A 14,717-nucleotide genomic window follows, 5' to 3' on the forward strand; every position below is an offset into this window, starting at 1 on the left:
ACATTACATTTAGCTGATAGTACTTGTATGAGGCAAGTTAGCCTATGATTTTTCTCATAGTTTGACTATGTGAGATGTATATTCTCAGTCATTTCACTCACCCGTTCTGAAAAGTGATTGCGTTCTCCTGTTTGTCATGGTGGCGACGTGGTCAATAACCAAGTTATAGAATTTCCCACTGGCTTATTTTATTTTTTTCAACAACAGAGTCAGTCAAAGTTTGGCACTAGCAGCTAGCCACACTGTACGAATATAGTTTTCCTCATTGAATGTCCAAAACCCCTTTTGTCTCTCCACGCCAGCTCCAGTTTTGGCGTTGGTCTTCTGTCAGATTTAATCTTAAATTGCTGCTGTAGTGGTAGTTTAGTAAAACTATTTATTATGATGAGATATCCTGACTAATCACAGTTAGGCAGTGGCAACTCCAAATACTGCATTACAGTAAACAAGCTTCTCGCACTTTTATTTTGTAGGCAAAACCACTAAAGAGGAAGTGATTGTGAGTAACTGTTGCTGCCATGACTGAGATCTATTTCAGCACCGCTATCAAAGTATGTATGTATTTATTTATTTAATTAATTAATTAATTAATTAATTAATATTTTTTGCAGCCATCAAAGCACCATAATCTGGCAGCAGGACAGATATTGGCGGGCAGTTTTGGTGAGGGTCCATAAACATAGAGAGACTAAATGTGTTTCCCTTCGCAATGTTTGTATAAACTTTATCTAATGTTTGTTTTATAATGGACTGTGGTGCAGGATAAAGTGACAGTGTTTCACACTCTTGGCTTACGTTTTCCATGTTATCGGTCAGAGTCACAATAACATATGGTTTTACTGAATAATTAAATAAATATAATTCCTTTAATAAATATACCTAAAGAAACCTCATTTCTTGACTGGCCACTCTCTGCTGTCTCAGAAGAGACACCTTTTGTGCAGAGTCAGCCACCGTAGCTGTCCTACTCTCTTTCAAAGGTTAGGGGGCAGTGGTAGACTGGATAGATGGTTGCAATTCACAACTCTCACTACTAGATCCCACAAAATCTTACAACCTGACAACTTGAGTTTAATGTTGTAGGTTTAGAACAGGCTTACATTCATCATGTTTGTTTTGGTTATTGTGTACCCTTACTTTAAAAGAGGCTCTTTCACGCTTTTAATTAGCTGTGGAGTCACACAGTTTTCATACCGTGTCCTGTCCTGCATTATCCAGTGGATTTACAAGCTTGTGACATGTGGAATAAAAAGCTGTTTTCTCAACTGACATCTGACGTCAAGTGGGGAAATTGCAAAACTATATTGGCTGGACACATTTAGGCCATGACTACCAGCTAGGTTGCATTTTGTGGCAACAATACTTCTATAATTTAAGTCAAGTAAGGTTTTCTATAATTTCACTTATACAGTATAAGTTTCAAGCAGGCTGCTTGCTAGCTTGTAGGTCCTGTGCAGACTGGCAGAATTCATATTCAAGCAGGAGATAAACTAGAAAGCATTTCTTTGGAGGCAAAATAATACGCCCCTGAATGCAGAGAATACCTACAAAACACCTCCCAGCTTTTACAGGCCATGGTTATCTCTTGCCTCTACTACTATATAATTCCCTCTTAGTCGGTCTTACAGCTAATGCGGTAAAACCCTTACAAATGGTTCAGAATGCAGCAGTACATCTGGTTTTTGATTAACCCAAAAGAACTCATGTCACTCCATTCCTCAGCGACCTCCACTGGCTACCTGTGGCCTCCAGAATCGACTTCAAGTCACTAATGCTGCATGCAGTCGCTAGTTTTATGTCATCTTCAACACAGCATTATGTGATTTAGTAAATTATGGTCCCATTTAGAGGAAAATAGACATTAAAGCACAGTATGCTTCAGGGCAGGACTCTGTGATTGACAAGTCATTACCATGGCGACCTGTCAATCAAGCTAGAGTGAATTGTACAAAAATAAGGCCTTAAAAGTATTAATTTTCATTTAGCAAGGTCTTAAATTTGTTCTTGTCCTTTCGTAGGATTAAATAAATGCCGTAACATCATAATGTGTGTGACTTTATAATTTGTGACTGATGTTACACGGCAGTACAGGTAACGTTACTGTTTACATCAGTTTGGACTGTGGAGTGTTCGCAGTGCACGAGCTCTGGCATCCAAGCTCTGGTGCGAATCATTCTGTTGTTAGGAAAGAAAACAAAACGTCTCTGAAGTGCTACTAACAATCTAACGCTAGCTCGTCGCCTGAGAATGGGGAAAGTGTCTGAAATTCAGAAAGCCAGAGACACGGACAAGTGGCGGTTGAGGCCGAGGTCAGTGGCGGAGCTGGAAGACCCGCTGCAGGTTACAGGTCTGTGAGTGTTACAACAGCAACGGAGAGACAGTTTTGTCCAAGACAAGGACCGTGTCTGTGTGTCGGCGTTGTGCTGCTGTTGAAGGGTAACGTTATGTGAATGGAAACATCCGACATGCCAGGAAAATACAAACTGGAGTCCAACTCCTTATCCCTGCTGCTTTCAAGCCAATACTATCTAACACTATTTCAAACAGCCTTAAGATGCAAAAACCGAACAGGATGAATATCACTGAAGCAATTTGGCATATTAAATTACATAACCTTCTCTAGCCAAGGTGTAACTAATAAAACAACTCATACTGCACAATTTGTTAGTATTTTTGATTTCACCGGAGACTTCTTAGTGCACAAATATTTGATTCATTTCATAGGTGTAACTTACGTTGGGGATACTGGGGACATGTCACCATCACTTTTTTTGAAGCATTTGTTAAATATGTCCTGAAAAATGGCTTGCAACAAGAGATGTTAAAAAAAAAAAACCCCTGAAAAATCTTACAATAAGATAACATGCAATGTCATTTAAATATAGAAGAAACAATTGTGCACGTCCAAAAAAAGTTTCTTCAGCAAAAAAAAACATGCTGCTGAGTACTGCATTATATTCTGTTTGAATTGTCATCTGAATCACTTTATATAAATAAAGGCAATTCTACCATAGATTGGTGCAGAAAATGTCCCCAGAATGCAGGAAATTAAGTTTAGAGCTCATAATTTTCTAGGGGACCCCCAGACCCCCTATTTATATATTTCAGCATTGAATATTTCAAAATAGTGTTAAAATATAATCTTGTCTTGTTCTCGTGAATCCAATATTGTAAATCGTGCATGTGAGCTAAGTGTATCGTCACTGTGCTAATTTGAACCCCTATGTCCACACCACTTTTCAACACAAAGTGACGTCCTCGATTCATATCAAAGTACAAACACACCCCAAAAGCTATAATGTGTTAAATAGAATAAAATCTTTTATTAAATTCATAACTTTGTAAGTTGTTTTGGGCTTAAAATTCATACAGATTTTTCATTATGCGGCAGTGAAGTTGGTGTTAAATTTCATGCTAGGTGGTATTAAAAGGTCTGAAAAAGTCTGAAATTTAACTTTGAGAATCCTGGGAGTTCCCTGTATAAGGAGTTTGCTATTCACTTCCCCTGGTGCATACATTTAGTTTTAAGACTGTTGTTCGCTAGACAACATTATCATCCTGGTTAAAATCATAATAGCTAAGCAAGCAAGCTAGCTAGCTCCACATGGAGCTGTTGGCTCCACTGTATCTTCCAAATATGGTCACGTCCGGTGCTGCTGGTTATTAAAACACTAAATCCTAATCTCTAACATGCACTTCCTGTGCTCTTCTTCTTCTGTCTCCTTACAATTCTCATGAATTGATTGCACTTTTTTTGTTAACTCTTACTTCTTTCCCTAGGTATTTACCCCATTGATGACATATGTGCAATTAGCTCTTAGTAGTATCTATTGTCACTTGTCTTACTGTATTGATGCTTGTGTGTTGTTCCTCAAGTCGATTTGGATAAAAACGTCTGCCAAATGAGTAAATGTAAAACCTTTTTTGTCATTTTTAGGCCAGATTCTGTCGTGTAGGTGACTTGCAGTGGAAGGCATGTCATATAAAAACAAATAAACATCGATTTCATGGGAACTTTGCAGATTTGAATCCTTCCTCCACCACTGCTCATTACTTTATTTATATCCTCCCTCTTAATGCGGAGCTATTAGGATGACCTCATACAGAGCGACACTAGCAGAGGTGTCACCATGACAACTTATCCTCTACTCATTTACGAAGTGGCGTGTGTGCAACATGTGACGGTCTGCATAATGGAGAGAAAAAGGAAAACTGAGGGGTGTGTGTGTGTGTGTGTGTGTGTGTGTGTGTGTGTGTACCTGAGATACATTAGACTGTGAGGTGTGAGCATGATCCGTCAGATCCAGATTCACTTTACTTTAACATGGGTCATTACTCTGACATTTGGTCGCAGGGGTTTCTCTGTGAGAGCAGCGTTGTGTGCTGGTCTGGTCACTCGCACTCTTTCTATCTCAGCCAGCAGCCATCAGAGCTGCAGGTGTGAGCTGCATTCCTGATGTGCTCTTCAGATTCCTACGGGACTACAGGATGACCCTGTGACTTGATGGCCTCCAGTGCACTCTAACTGTAAAATAATAAATTCACTAACACACACAAGAGTAAAGTTGACATTCTCATTTAAAGCGGCAGTAAGCAACAATTGCAAACACACAATACAAAACCTTATACATCTGCTTCTTCAAGAACGAGCCGGGTTCCTGGAAACCTCATACCACCAAGGGCTCGGTCCCTCTCGCCTCGCCTCGCCTCGCCTCAAGGCAGAGTGCCCCAGGCTTCAGAACACCAGGATGAGAGGCTAGTACACAACTGCACCCCCTCAAAATATATTCCTCACTGTTTGTCACCATGCCTCTTTGTATCTCATTCAAATCGAGCACCATTCTATTAGTAAAGGAGGGATGAGCAGTTCTTTCACTGCTGCTGGTTGTTTGTCAGGCACTTTGTTTGAAAAACCTCTGAAGCCACTGTGGTGTCCGAGATAATGCTGCGATGATGTGTTGAGAAGAAATCCGCTTGACACTGTTCTTGATTATAAAAGTTTATTACATCAAAGAATTCAGCATCAATTACAAGCTCTGCAGCAGCTTGGAGAGTGACCCAGCCCGATGGCCACTCTGTCTCTCTGTACATTGAACACAGCTTATATAGGACATGTTTAGGTCTCTGCTAAATACCATATAAGGGCACAGTCCCTTCATACACACTAACCTCTACTCCCCCTACCACTGGGTCAGAGGTCAAATTTCATAGTAGGGTTCACTCTTTGCACACCCATCAATCATTACTTCCCCTTAAGGGTTCACTGTGCCTCTCTCCAGCTCTGAGTCAGTGGTCAAGTTCTATAGGAGAGTTCACTCTTTGTACACCCATCAATCATTACTTCCCCATAAGGGTTCACTGTCCCCAGCTACAGAGCATTATGTTAAACTGTAATGGTCAAATGCACATATGTTATACACCACACCACAAGCCGAAGATACTGAGTTCGACAGAATGAGAGACGGCGTTTACACAAGCATTGATTGACACTGCGTTAGAGACTCATCCTGGCTCTGATTGGTTGTCTTGTTCAGGGAGTGGTGGATTCCTGCAAATGGCATCAGGAGCTCTTGTCAGGAAAGTGAATAAAAATAAATAAGCACCAAAAGATTCTGTTACAGTTTGAGTCGTTCACACCAAGATGTTGTCATGAAGGTGCTCAGCAACCTGGCGTCACATACGGCGGCTGTGAAGTCTGTTAAACCAATGATGCCTGGATGAGTCTCAAAAACGTGAGGCCATATGTAACCCTGCTAAGAAAGCATCTTAAATAAATATAGATAATTACTAATATTCTATTATAAAACAGCAAGTCCAGTTAATATACGTGTCTTTAAATGTCCTCTGAGTTGAAGGATTTTTAATTTCTGTGGACGCAGACGTGTTGGGTCTGTCTTCAGTGTGGACTGTTAAATGTTTTGTTATCAAATTTGTGTGTGAGAGCTGTTTCCTTCCTATGTAATGATGTTAGGCTCTGTTACCGCTATAATTGTTTCCAAGGTATTCACCGGAGCCCCCCGGACACAGGAGCAGCAGCTTCTTCAGCCCGTTACTGTGGAGACCTCTGTGGCTGTGACGTCATGAAGAATATAATGGGTTTTCATGTCAAGAGCACGAAGGAAGGAGCGGTGCTGGTGGGATGGGCTGATGCTCTTCAAAATTCAAGACAGCAAGACAAAACTATAAATATACAGTACAGTGCAAAGTCTTAGGCAGGTGGGAGGAAAAGGCTGTAGAATAAGAATGCTTTCTAAAATTGACATGTTTGATTTGAATTTTGTTACTTGATAAGTATAAAGTGAACAAAAGAAAAATAAATCTAAATCAAATCAATATTTGGTGTGAAAACCCCATTCTTCTAGGTACACTTCCACAAAGGCAATGATTTTGTAGGCATATCATCAGGTGTATGATTGAACAATTATACCAAACAGCTAATGTTCATAAATTTAATATGTAGGTTGAAACACAAGCATTAAGGGAAAGAGAAACTGCGTGTAGGAGGAATAGAACTGGGTGAGGAACAGCCAAACACAGGCTGCTGAGGACGGTTTACTGTCAAAAGCCATACACCATGGTGAGACTGAGCACAAGAACAAGGTCTCTCCCAGGAAGAGATTTCAAGGCAGACGGGGGTTTCCAGATGTGCTGTCCAAGCTTTTTGAAAAAGAGAGACAGGCAATGGTGAGCACCGTAACCGCAGTGGTCGACCAAAGAAACTGCAGTAGTTGAAAATCAACAGGATCCTGGTACAACATCTACTGTCTGGAGAAGTCTGGTCAGAAGTGGCCTGTCAAGTGACTCAACAATGCATAGACACACGGGAACAAACTGGCAGCAGGTGCTCTGGACTGATGAGTCAAAATTTTTAATATTGTGGCTGCAGCAGAAGGCAGGTTGTTTACCAAAGGACTGGAGAGCAGGGCAAGGCAAGTTCATTTGTATGGAACATTTCAACAACAAGGTAATTAAAAGTTGCATAAAACATAAAAAGCAACAGGGAAATATAAAACATAAAAACAGGATAAAACAGACAGTTAAGGTGCAGTGTAAAGAATTAATCTACAACCTTGGATTTGAGTTAATTAAAGGCAATGCTAAAAAGAGATGTCTTCAATCTTGATTTAAAAGAAATCAAGTTAGTTCAGACAGGCAACGAAGTCAAGCTCCGCTCATTCAAGCACATCAGCTGACAGCTCAGCTGATTATTCTCAGCTCAGCAATCACTGACAGAAAGCTCTTACGCAACCGACATGAGAACGACCGGACTGTCTGTGTACACGCTTCAACTTACCCCTGCTTGCGGTCCCGTCCATGAAGAAGACCCGTGAGATCAACTGCATGGTGCTATCGCTCACAGCATCAGCATATGAAACAGAAAATCTATCTGGCAAGCAATATCCAAAACATTTGTATGGCAGTGCCCAGGTTCCTGGAAGACAGATTTCAAACAATATTTGACTACAGTCAGGACTGCTCACAAAGAGGCTTTTGAGTTCAAGGAAAACCTCTGTATCGACACCACCTGCAGTTCTTTCAACTCCTCGACCCCACGGAAAGCCGCTGAGCAAAGGGAAAACTACTCCCACAGCTGCAATTCCGCGAGGCCCAGCCCAGCAGCCAACTCCGTGGTGGATAACCTTCTCGACAGTTCTCTTCCAGCATCCAGTCATCACTCGCTAGCATGAACTCTGCTTCCAAGCCCTGGAGTCCGGTTCGGCACTAGCACAAAGTTAAGTTTTCATGGCACAGCTGGCTGTTTAATGTTTTGTTTTTCTCTATCAAGGCGCAGGCCAGCGACGCAGATTGATAACGTCACTCCAGAGGTCTCAATGGGGATCACCCTCCCACAGATCGCTGGGACATGCAGTCCAGTTTTTTCCGGGGCAGGGGCTCCATTTGTTCCCCTGCTGCCCTTAATTCCCTAAGCTGGGGAAGGCTCTGGGAAAGCATCCAAACCACTCTTCTTAATATTTGATTGGTTCAGGGGCTAATAGCTGTCATTTATTTGCAATAATAAACTCCGCTCCCTCCCCAACTCTTTTCTGCCTCAAGCTTCATACGTGCAAATAGAGGTGCTCTCCCTACTATATGGCCTTTCAGGTAGGCATGTTGAGGTGCAGAGTTCCAAATCACAGCAATATTACCAGCAAACACTGTCTCTGATGAGGGGAACTCGTGACTTAAGCTCAGGTTGCCTCTCGCCTTGCCTTCTCTGCAGTTCTGCGGTCTCCTGCATAGCGCTTCACTTTTCTCTGCTAGGAGCTAATCACTGCCATGGCTTCGTTACAGCACCCAAGACTATGTGTTGGTCATCATCTGTCCTTAAATGCTACCTTTGACCCGAGATCAAGCCATCCTTTATGATCAAGGGCCATGAGTGCCCTGTATATGTGTCATAACTGCTGTGTTTTTGTATTTAGCTATGGCAACTCAAACTAGCATGCATAATTCAAATGGCCTCACTCAGGTCATTTAGAGTAACCGTCCTGACTGCAGACTGTCAGCAGAACTGCAGGTTTCTGGGAATTTATTCCAGATACATGGAGAAAACAAACTGAACACTGCTTCTCCATATTTTAGTTTTGACTCTGGGGACAGAAAGCAGACCAGATCACAGACCACCAAGATCAGAAATGTATGTAAATGTATTTCGGCTCTAAACCATTCAGTGGTTTATAAACCAACAGCAGTACTTTGAAATCAATTCTCTGACAGACAGGAAGCCAGTGTAAAGACCTCAGAACTGGACTGATGTAATCCACTTCTTTGGTCTTAGTGAGGACTCGAGCAGCAGCATTCTCAGCTATCAAATGTATTTTTTAGGGAGCCCTGTAAAGACACTGTTACAGTAGTCAAGACGACTAAAGATAAATGAATGGACAAGTTTTTCCAGATCCTGCTTTAATCCTTGAAATATTCTTCAGGTGATAGTCTGGCTTTGTAATTGTCTTAATGTGGCTGCTTAAATTCAGGTCTGAGTCGATGACTACACCAAGATTTCTGGCTTGGTTTGTGGTTTTTAACATTACCGATACTGGTACAAGAATGAGTGGCAACAGTGAAGCATGGTGAAGGTTCCTTGTAAGTTTGGGGCTGTGTTTCTTTATAACTGAATTAAAATGAATTAATTTATCATTGAGGTGAAAAGGTCCCATGTAGACCTATTAAGAGGTTATTTCCCCAAACGGAGACTCAAAAGAGGAGGGAATGCTCAGCATGTGTACTGAATTTTGTTTCGCTTTATATAGATAAAGATTAACTATAAATTGGTGCAGAAATATTCACCAGAATGCGGGACTTGGAATGGGGGAGGACCCACAAACCCTCCACTTTATGTGGGGAAACATTCCCAGATCCAAAATTTCAAATCTCACCTAGGGCTCCAACGCTGTCAGGGCCAGCCCTGGCACAGGCAGATACTTATCCATCATGCAGTACCAACAGGTAGGCATCTGATCGGCCCAAATTTATGCTGCAGCATGACAACAACCCCAAACATACAGGGAAAGTCATTGAGAATTATGGGTGCCTCTCAAGTTTTTTCCGCTCCACCATCTTGCAGACCATCCCAAAGCTCTTATTCGTACTCCAAGGAGCGAGGAGCAATCTCTTAGGGGCTATGAGCAAGGCGACATCAGTGCATCCTTTGCGGAAGTCTTTTACTGACCGACACACCCTTTATTGGGTATCTGTTACACTGGACACAGCAGCTGATCAGAATGATCTGATACATCATGACAGATAACATTAAACTCACTGTTTATCACTGCAAAGTCTTTAAATAGAAATTACGATTATATATAATATAGATTATATAAATAATATTAACTTATATTTTTAGCGGCTTTCACAGGACCCAAGGACACTTTACACATAACTACAGACAGAACAATACAAGTCATTCGGGGTTGAATGCCTTTGTGAAGAGGTGGGTTTTTAGGAGTTGATTGTAGGTGTCCAGAAAGGGAGCATTTCGGATCTCTGTTAAACAAAGAAAATCCACTTTCTGTCATGTATGAGAAGTGCTTTATTATTTAGGGAGTGTGTGTTCAATAACATGAACATTGCAGTCTTGTTAGTAGGTGGCGAGGCAGGCAGTGTAGTAGGTGCAATGTCAACACAGACCAAGGGCCTCAGATTGAAAGACACGTGCGGTTTGTTGTGATGACGTCGTTTCATTTTGACAGTCTCTGTCCGACAGAACAGTGGGAATAGCATGGTCCATGGAAAAAAACTTACGTCGGGAGCCCCTATGTTCATAGCAGGGGCGACTAAGGAGTTTGAGAGATTTGATGGTATCAAGGCAATGTGGTATGGTGTGACAGAAGAGTTTCAGGAGCTCTGGGGAGGAGTATTTAATTAGTGTCATGGTGGTACGAGGAGGCACCAGCTAGCTTAGCTACCAGAGACAGAGGCCGGAGAGGATGCATCCAACATTCGATCACATCAACAGCGTTGCAGTGAAGACAAGGCAGAGATTTGCAGATCCGAAAGACACCTTATCCTAGTTTCCTAGACATTAAACTCAATGAAGCTTAATGACTGAAGTTTTGTGAAAACGGCGACTTGTGAAGCGGCGACACACGCCAGCGTCCTCACGATGGCATCAACGTTGCCCATTTGCACAGAGATCACCTACTTGCTGTGTTTCTTGCTGACGGACTCTCAGACTCTCTCTGATTTTAAGTGTCTCCATAATAAAAGTTGACAAGAGAAATAAAAGAAAGATAAATCTTTCTAATACATAAAGAAAGTTGTGTGTGGGGTTTTGATGTTACATGTGAGGCTGGTCATTCCTGTGTTTAGTCCAAATAGACGACAATAAAACATAGTAAACATGTAGCTTAAGTGGTTGGACGAGTCAATAAACTGCACAAAGTCTTTAATGAAGCAAGCAAAGGAAAATAAAGCCTGCACATCCAGTCATCTCACCTACTGCGTCTGATAAAAGCAGCCGGCGGCTCGGTGAGTAAACGAATGCAGTGATCGCTCGGTGACAAGTGATTTGACTTGCAAACAAACTGTATGCAGTAGTGTTAAAGCAGTGGTTCTCAGCCTTTTTTGGGCCAGCGCCTCCTTATCAATTATCCAGGTTACGCCCCCCATCAAAAAAGATGTTAATATCATCCCTGCTGAGTCAACACATGATTAACTTTTGTGTCTTTTGTGCCAACTTAAATGTGTTTGTGACCCCTTTTCATCTCAGTTATTGACTGGAATTTATTAGCTCATCTGTTAATAACTTATCATATCATTACTTATCGTATGTTCTTTCTGCACATTCAGAATCTCTCCCATGTATCTGTTCTGACATGTATAGAAAAAGAGATTTAATATTAGGAGACTAAAGTCATTGGTCTACTTAAAGAGAATTGACAGTGTTTTACTACATACCTGATACTACATGCCTACTGCATTACGTTACAGAGTCGCTGGAAGTATCCCCTCGACCATCTGACCGACTGGATGAGATGAGGGGTGGTGATGGAGCAGTGGATAAAATGTATGCCTTTGGTGTGAGAGACCCGGGTTGAACTCCTCACTGTGACACATCCATCAATGTGTCCCTGAGCAAGAAACTTAACCCCTACTTGCTCCAGAGGCGTGCGGCCTCTGATATAAATAGCAATTGTAAGTCGCTTTGGATAAAAGCATCAGCTAAATGATCAAACATAAATGAGACGAGGAGGTGCTCATGCCGGGGGGAAAACGAAACTAACCAGGGCTGCACTTATTGGCCCTGCCGGACCGACGCACCACCGGTGTAATGTAAATTATGTATTTATAGAACTGTTTTTTAAAAATGGGCCAACAATCGGCCCATAAAGCATGGACAGCAGCCAATTGGGTAATTTTCTATACTGACATTGGACTGGCCTAATCACATCTCTTACTAGCCCCCACCCCCTCTGCTCTGTGTTTCTTACGATACGGCCCCCACCTCCCAAAAAACCTTTGGACGGCTGCCGCCAAATGCTTTGAAATAACCGATATGTTTGCTACCGGCTGCAGTAGATTCAACATCAGCTGCAGTACTCGAAGGAGAGCAGGCACTACACAGGAGTAAAGGAGAGCCGTGGCTACTGCCAGTCTATGGTGATAGCGAGTGACAAAGTGACAGGGCCAAGGGAGAGAGAGCAGGACGAGAATGGAGGTAAAGCGGTAAGCATGGAGTAGCTCAACCTGTAGGGAAAGAGCAGGGAGGAGGGTCATTTACTCTGGGGACGCTGGGGACATGTAGGCTACCCACCACTTTTTGAAAGCATTTTGTTAAAAATGTTCTGAAAAATAGCTTGCTCCAAGAAATTTAAATTAACAAATAAAAATGCTATGAAAAACGTTTATTTGCACAGTAAGCCTGCAATGCAATGTAAATATAGAAGAAAACTGTGTTGTCCAAAAAACGTAACTTACGCTAAAAACCAAAATAAGCTTCTGATTACTGCATTATATTCTATTATATTTAGATATTTAGATTCTGAATTGTATCCTCCCCAAATTTTGTGCTTCCCTGGTGAGAAAATGTCCCCAGAATGCAGGAAATTCTGGGGGAGGAGCCCCAGACCCCCCATCAACTATTTCATCAATACATTTTTTTTTCCTAATATAAAATATATTCTTGTCTTGCTCTCATGGACCCAATCTTGTGCAATGTTATGGGCTATGTTAAGTGTTTTGTCACACCCTTAATCTGAGCCCTTAAATGGAAGGATGGGGTATTGGTTAGGGGTGTCCGACCGATTTTTGTGGGCCGCCTGTGACAAAAATCCCAGGGCCTATTTTTTTTGTTCCAGTCCAGCCCTGCTGACAACACCTGTGATCAGGCAGAAATCTCATGAATAATGTGGGTAAAATTTTACAGATACTCTGATTTCATGTTCCCGTGAAGGCAGCACGGAGCTGCACCTCAAGTAGCTGACGGAGAAAAAATATCCAGTTGCAGTGGACTTAACTGGAAGTTTAAAGTTTAAACTTGTACTGTTGTGAATCTTTGTTAGTTGGAAATTCTAAGGCGAGTTTACACCAAACGTCCCCCAAAAGCCGCTCAGCGCCCCCATTTCCAAAATATTGCTTCCAGCGAAACACTGTTAAAGGTTACCAGAAGAGGAAATGAACTGAAAGCATAAAACTAAGCTAAAGTAGAGTTAGAAATGAGTTACATAATCTCAATTTCCCTGAAACATTTAGCCTAATAAATCCAAAGACACCATGATCATATTATGGGTTATTCAACAATGAATTTACAATCAGAATTAATAATATAAATGCACATAATATAAGCATTGTGCCTCTGGGCAGGACATACAGTAACCTATAATTGCTCTGCACTGATAACTATTAGTACCAACACAGTGCACATGTATGTAGACACAAATTCCATCAAAAGTCTCTACAGCTGTTAGAGCCGACTGACAGCTGATGCCGACGTCATCAGACTCGGACGTCCTTCCTCCGTCGTTCCGTGTATCCACGGTGGGCGGGACTAAGACGCAAGGAAAAGATGCAAGTGAGGGAAACCTGGATGCACTTAAGAGACTTGAGGAGCACCCTCTATTCAACTTGAAGAAGAAAAGGGAGAACTGGAAGTGATGGTGTGGCCCCCACAGAGCTCTGATCTCAACATCATTGAGTCTGTCTGCGAATACATGAAGAGAGAGAAGCAGCTGCCTAAATTCACTGAAGAACTGTGGGGAGTTCTCCAAGATGTTTGGGCCAACCTACCTGCTGAGTTTCTTCAAAAACTTTGTGCAAGTGTACTTAAAAGAACTGATGCTGTTTTGAATGCAACGGGTGGTCACACATTTGATTTAGATTTCTCTTCTGTTCACTCATTTAGCATTTTGTTAATTTATAAACATAATAGATTTTTGAAAGCATTCTTCACACCTTTTGCACAGTTCTATCTAGAGAGATTCAAGACAATAACTTCAGACACCCCCCCAATCTGAAGATTATAGATGTTTCATGCTTTCCATAAAAAGCCACATTAATTGCTGCATTATAAAGTGCACACATGCAAATATCATAATTCCATTGGTAGAGACCAGGTAATTTAATGCAAACTACCATTTCCATTGTCAAAAAAGAAGCTTTTAGCGTCTTTTCAGGAGATTTATCTGTAAATAAAAACAGCCAAATACATTTTTCACTGACAAATGCACAAGTTGTTTATATTTTCAGCCCTGAGTAGCATCTGCAGACTTCCTCTCTACCAAGGACAGGGGTAATATGGGGCAAAGAAGGTCTATAAATCACTCGCTACTGTTTGTAAGGCTTTGAGTAAAAACTGAAGGAGACTCAGGTGAGCTTTTCAATATTTTAAATCGGAGGGACAGTAAGTTAACTAATCTTTTAGTGAATGAATCAAACTGTTACTGTAAAAGTAAGGAGCAAAAATAGGATTCAGAAAACTGGGGGGGGGGACATCTAGGCGAAGTGGAAACAAATGCTCAGGTTGGTGTGAACGTGTTTAAAAAGAAATTTAGCTCTCGAGGTGTGTTATTGCCAAGGCTGGAACATTATTATAATAACCCTGGATGTTCAGAGATGTTCACCAGCTGAGACGCTGCACAGAAGTTGTGATAAATATTTTTATGTTTGTGACCAGACACACAATATTAATAGTGTCCTTCAGAGACGCTGCTAGGTGGTTTGTTTTTTTAACAGAGCAAAGCTGACTGTTTCTGTTTCCACTGAAAAGTATGCTAAACTAA

This window comes from Micropterus salmoides, unplaced genomic scaffold (assembly GCF_014851395.1).
Source record: "Micropterus salmoides isolate LMB-PRFRI ecotype aquatic unplaced genomic scaffold, ASM1485139v1 Ms_hic_scaffold_15, whole genome shotgun sequence".
NCBI classification, from domain to species: domain Eukaryota; kingdom Metazoa; phylum Chordata; class Actinopteri; order Centrarchiformes; family Centrarchidae; genus Micropterus; species Micropterus salmoides.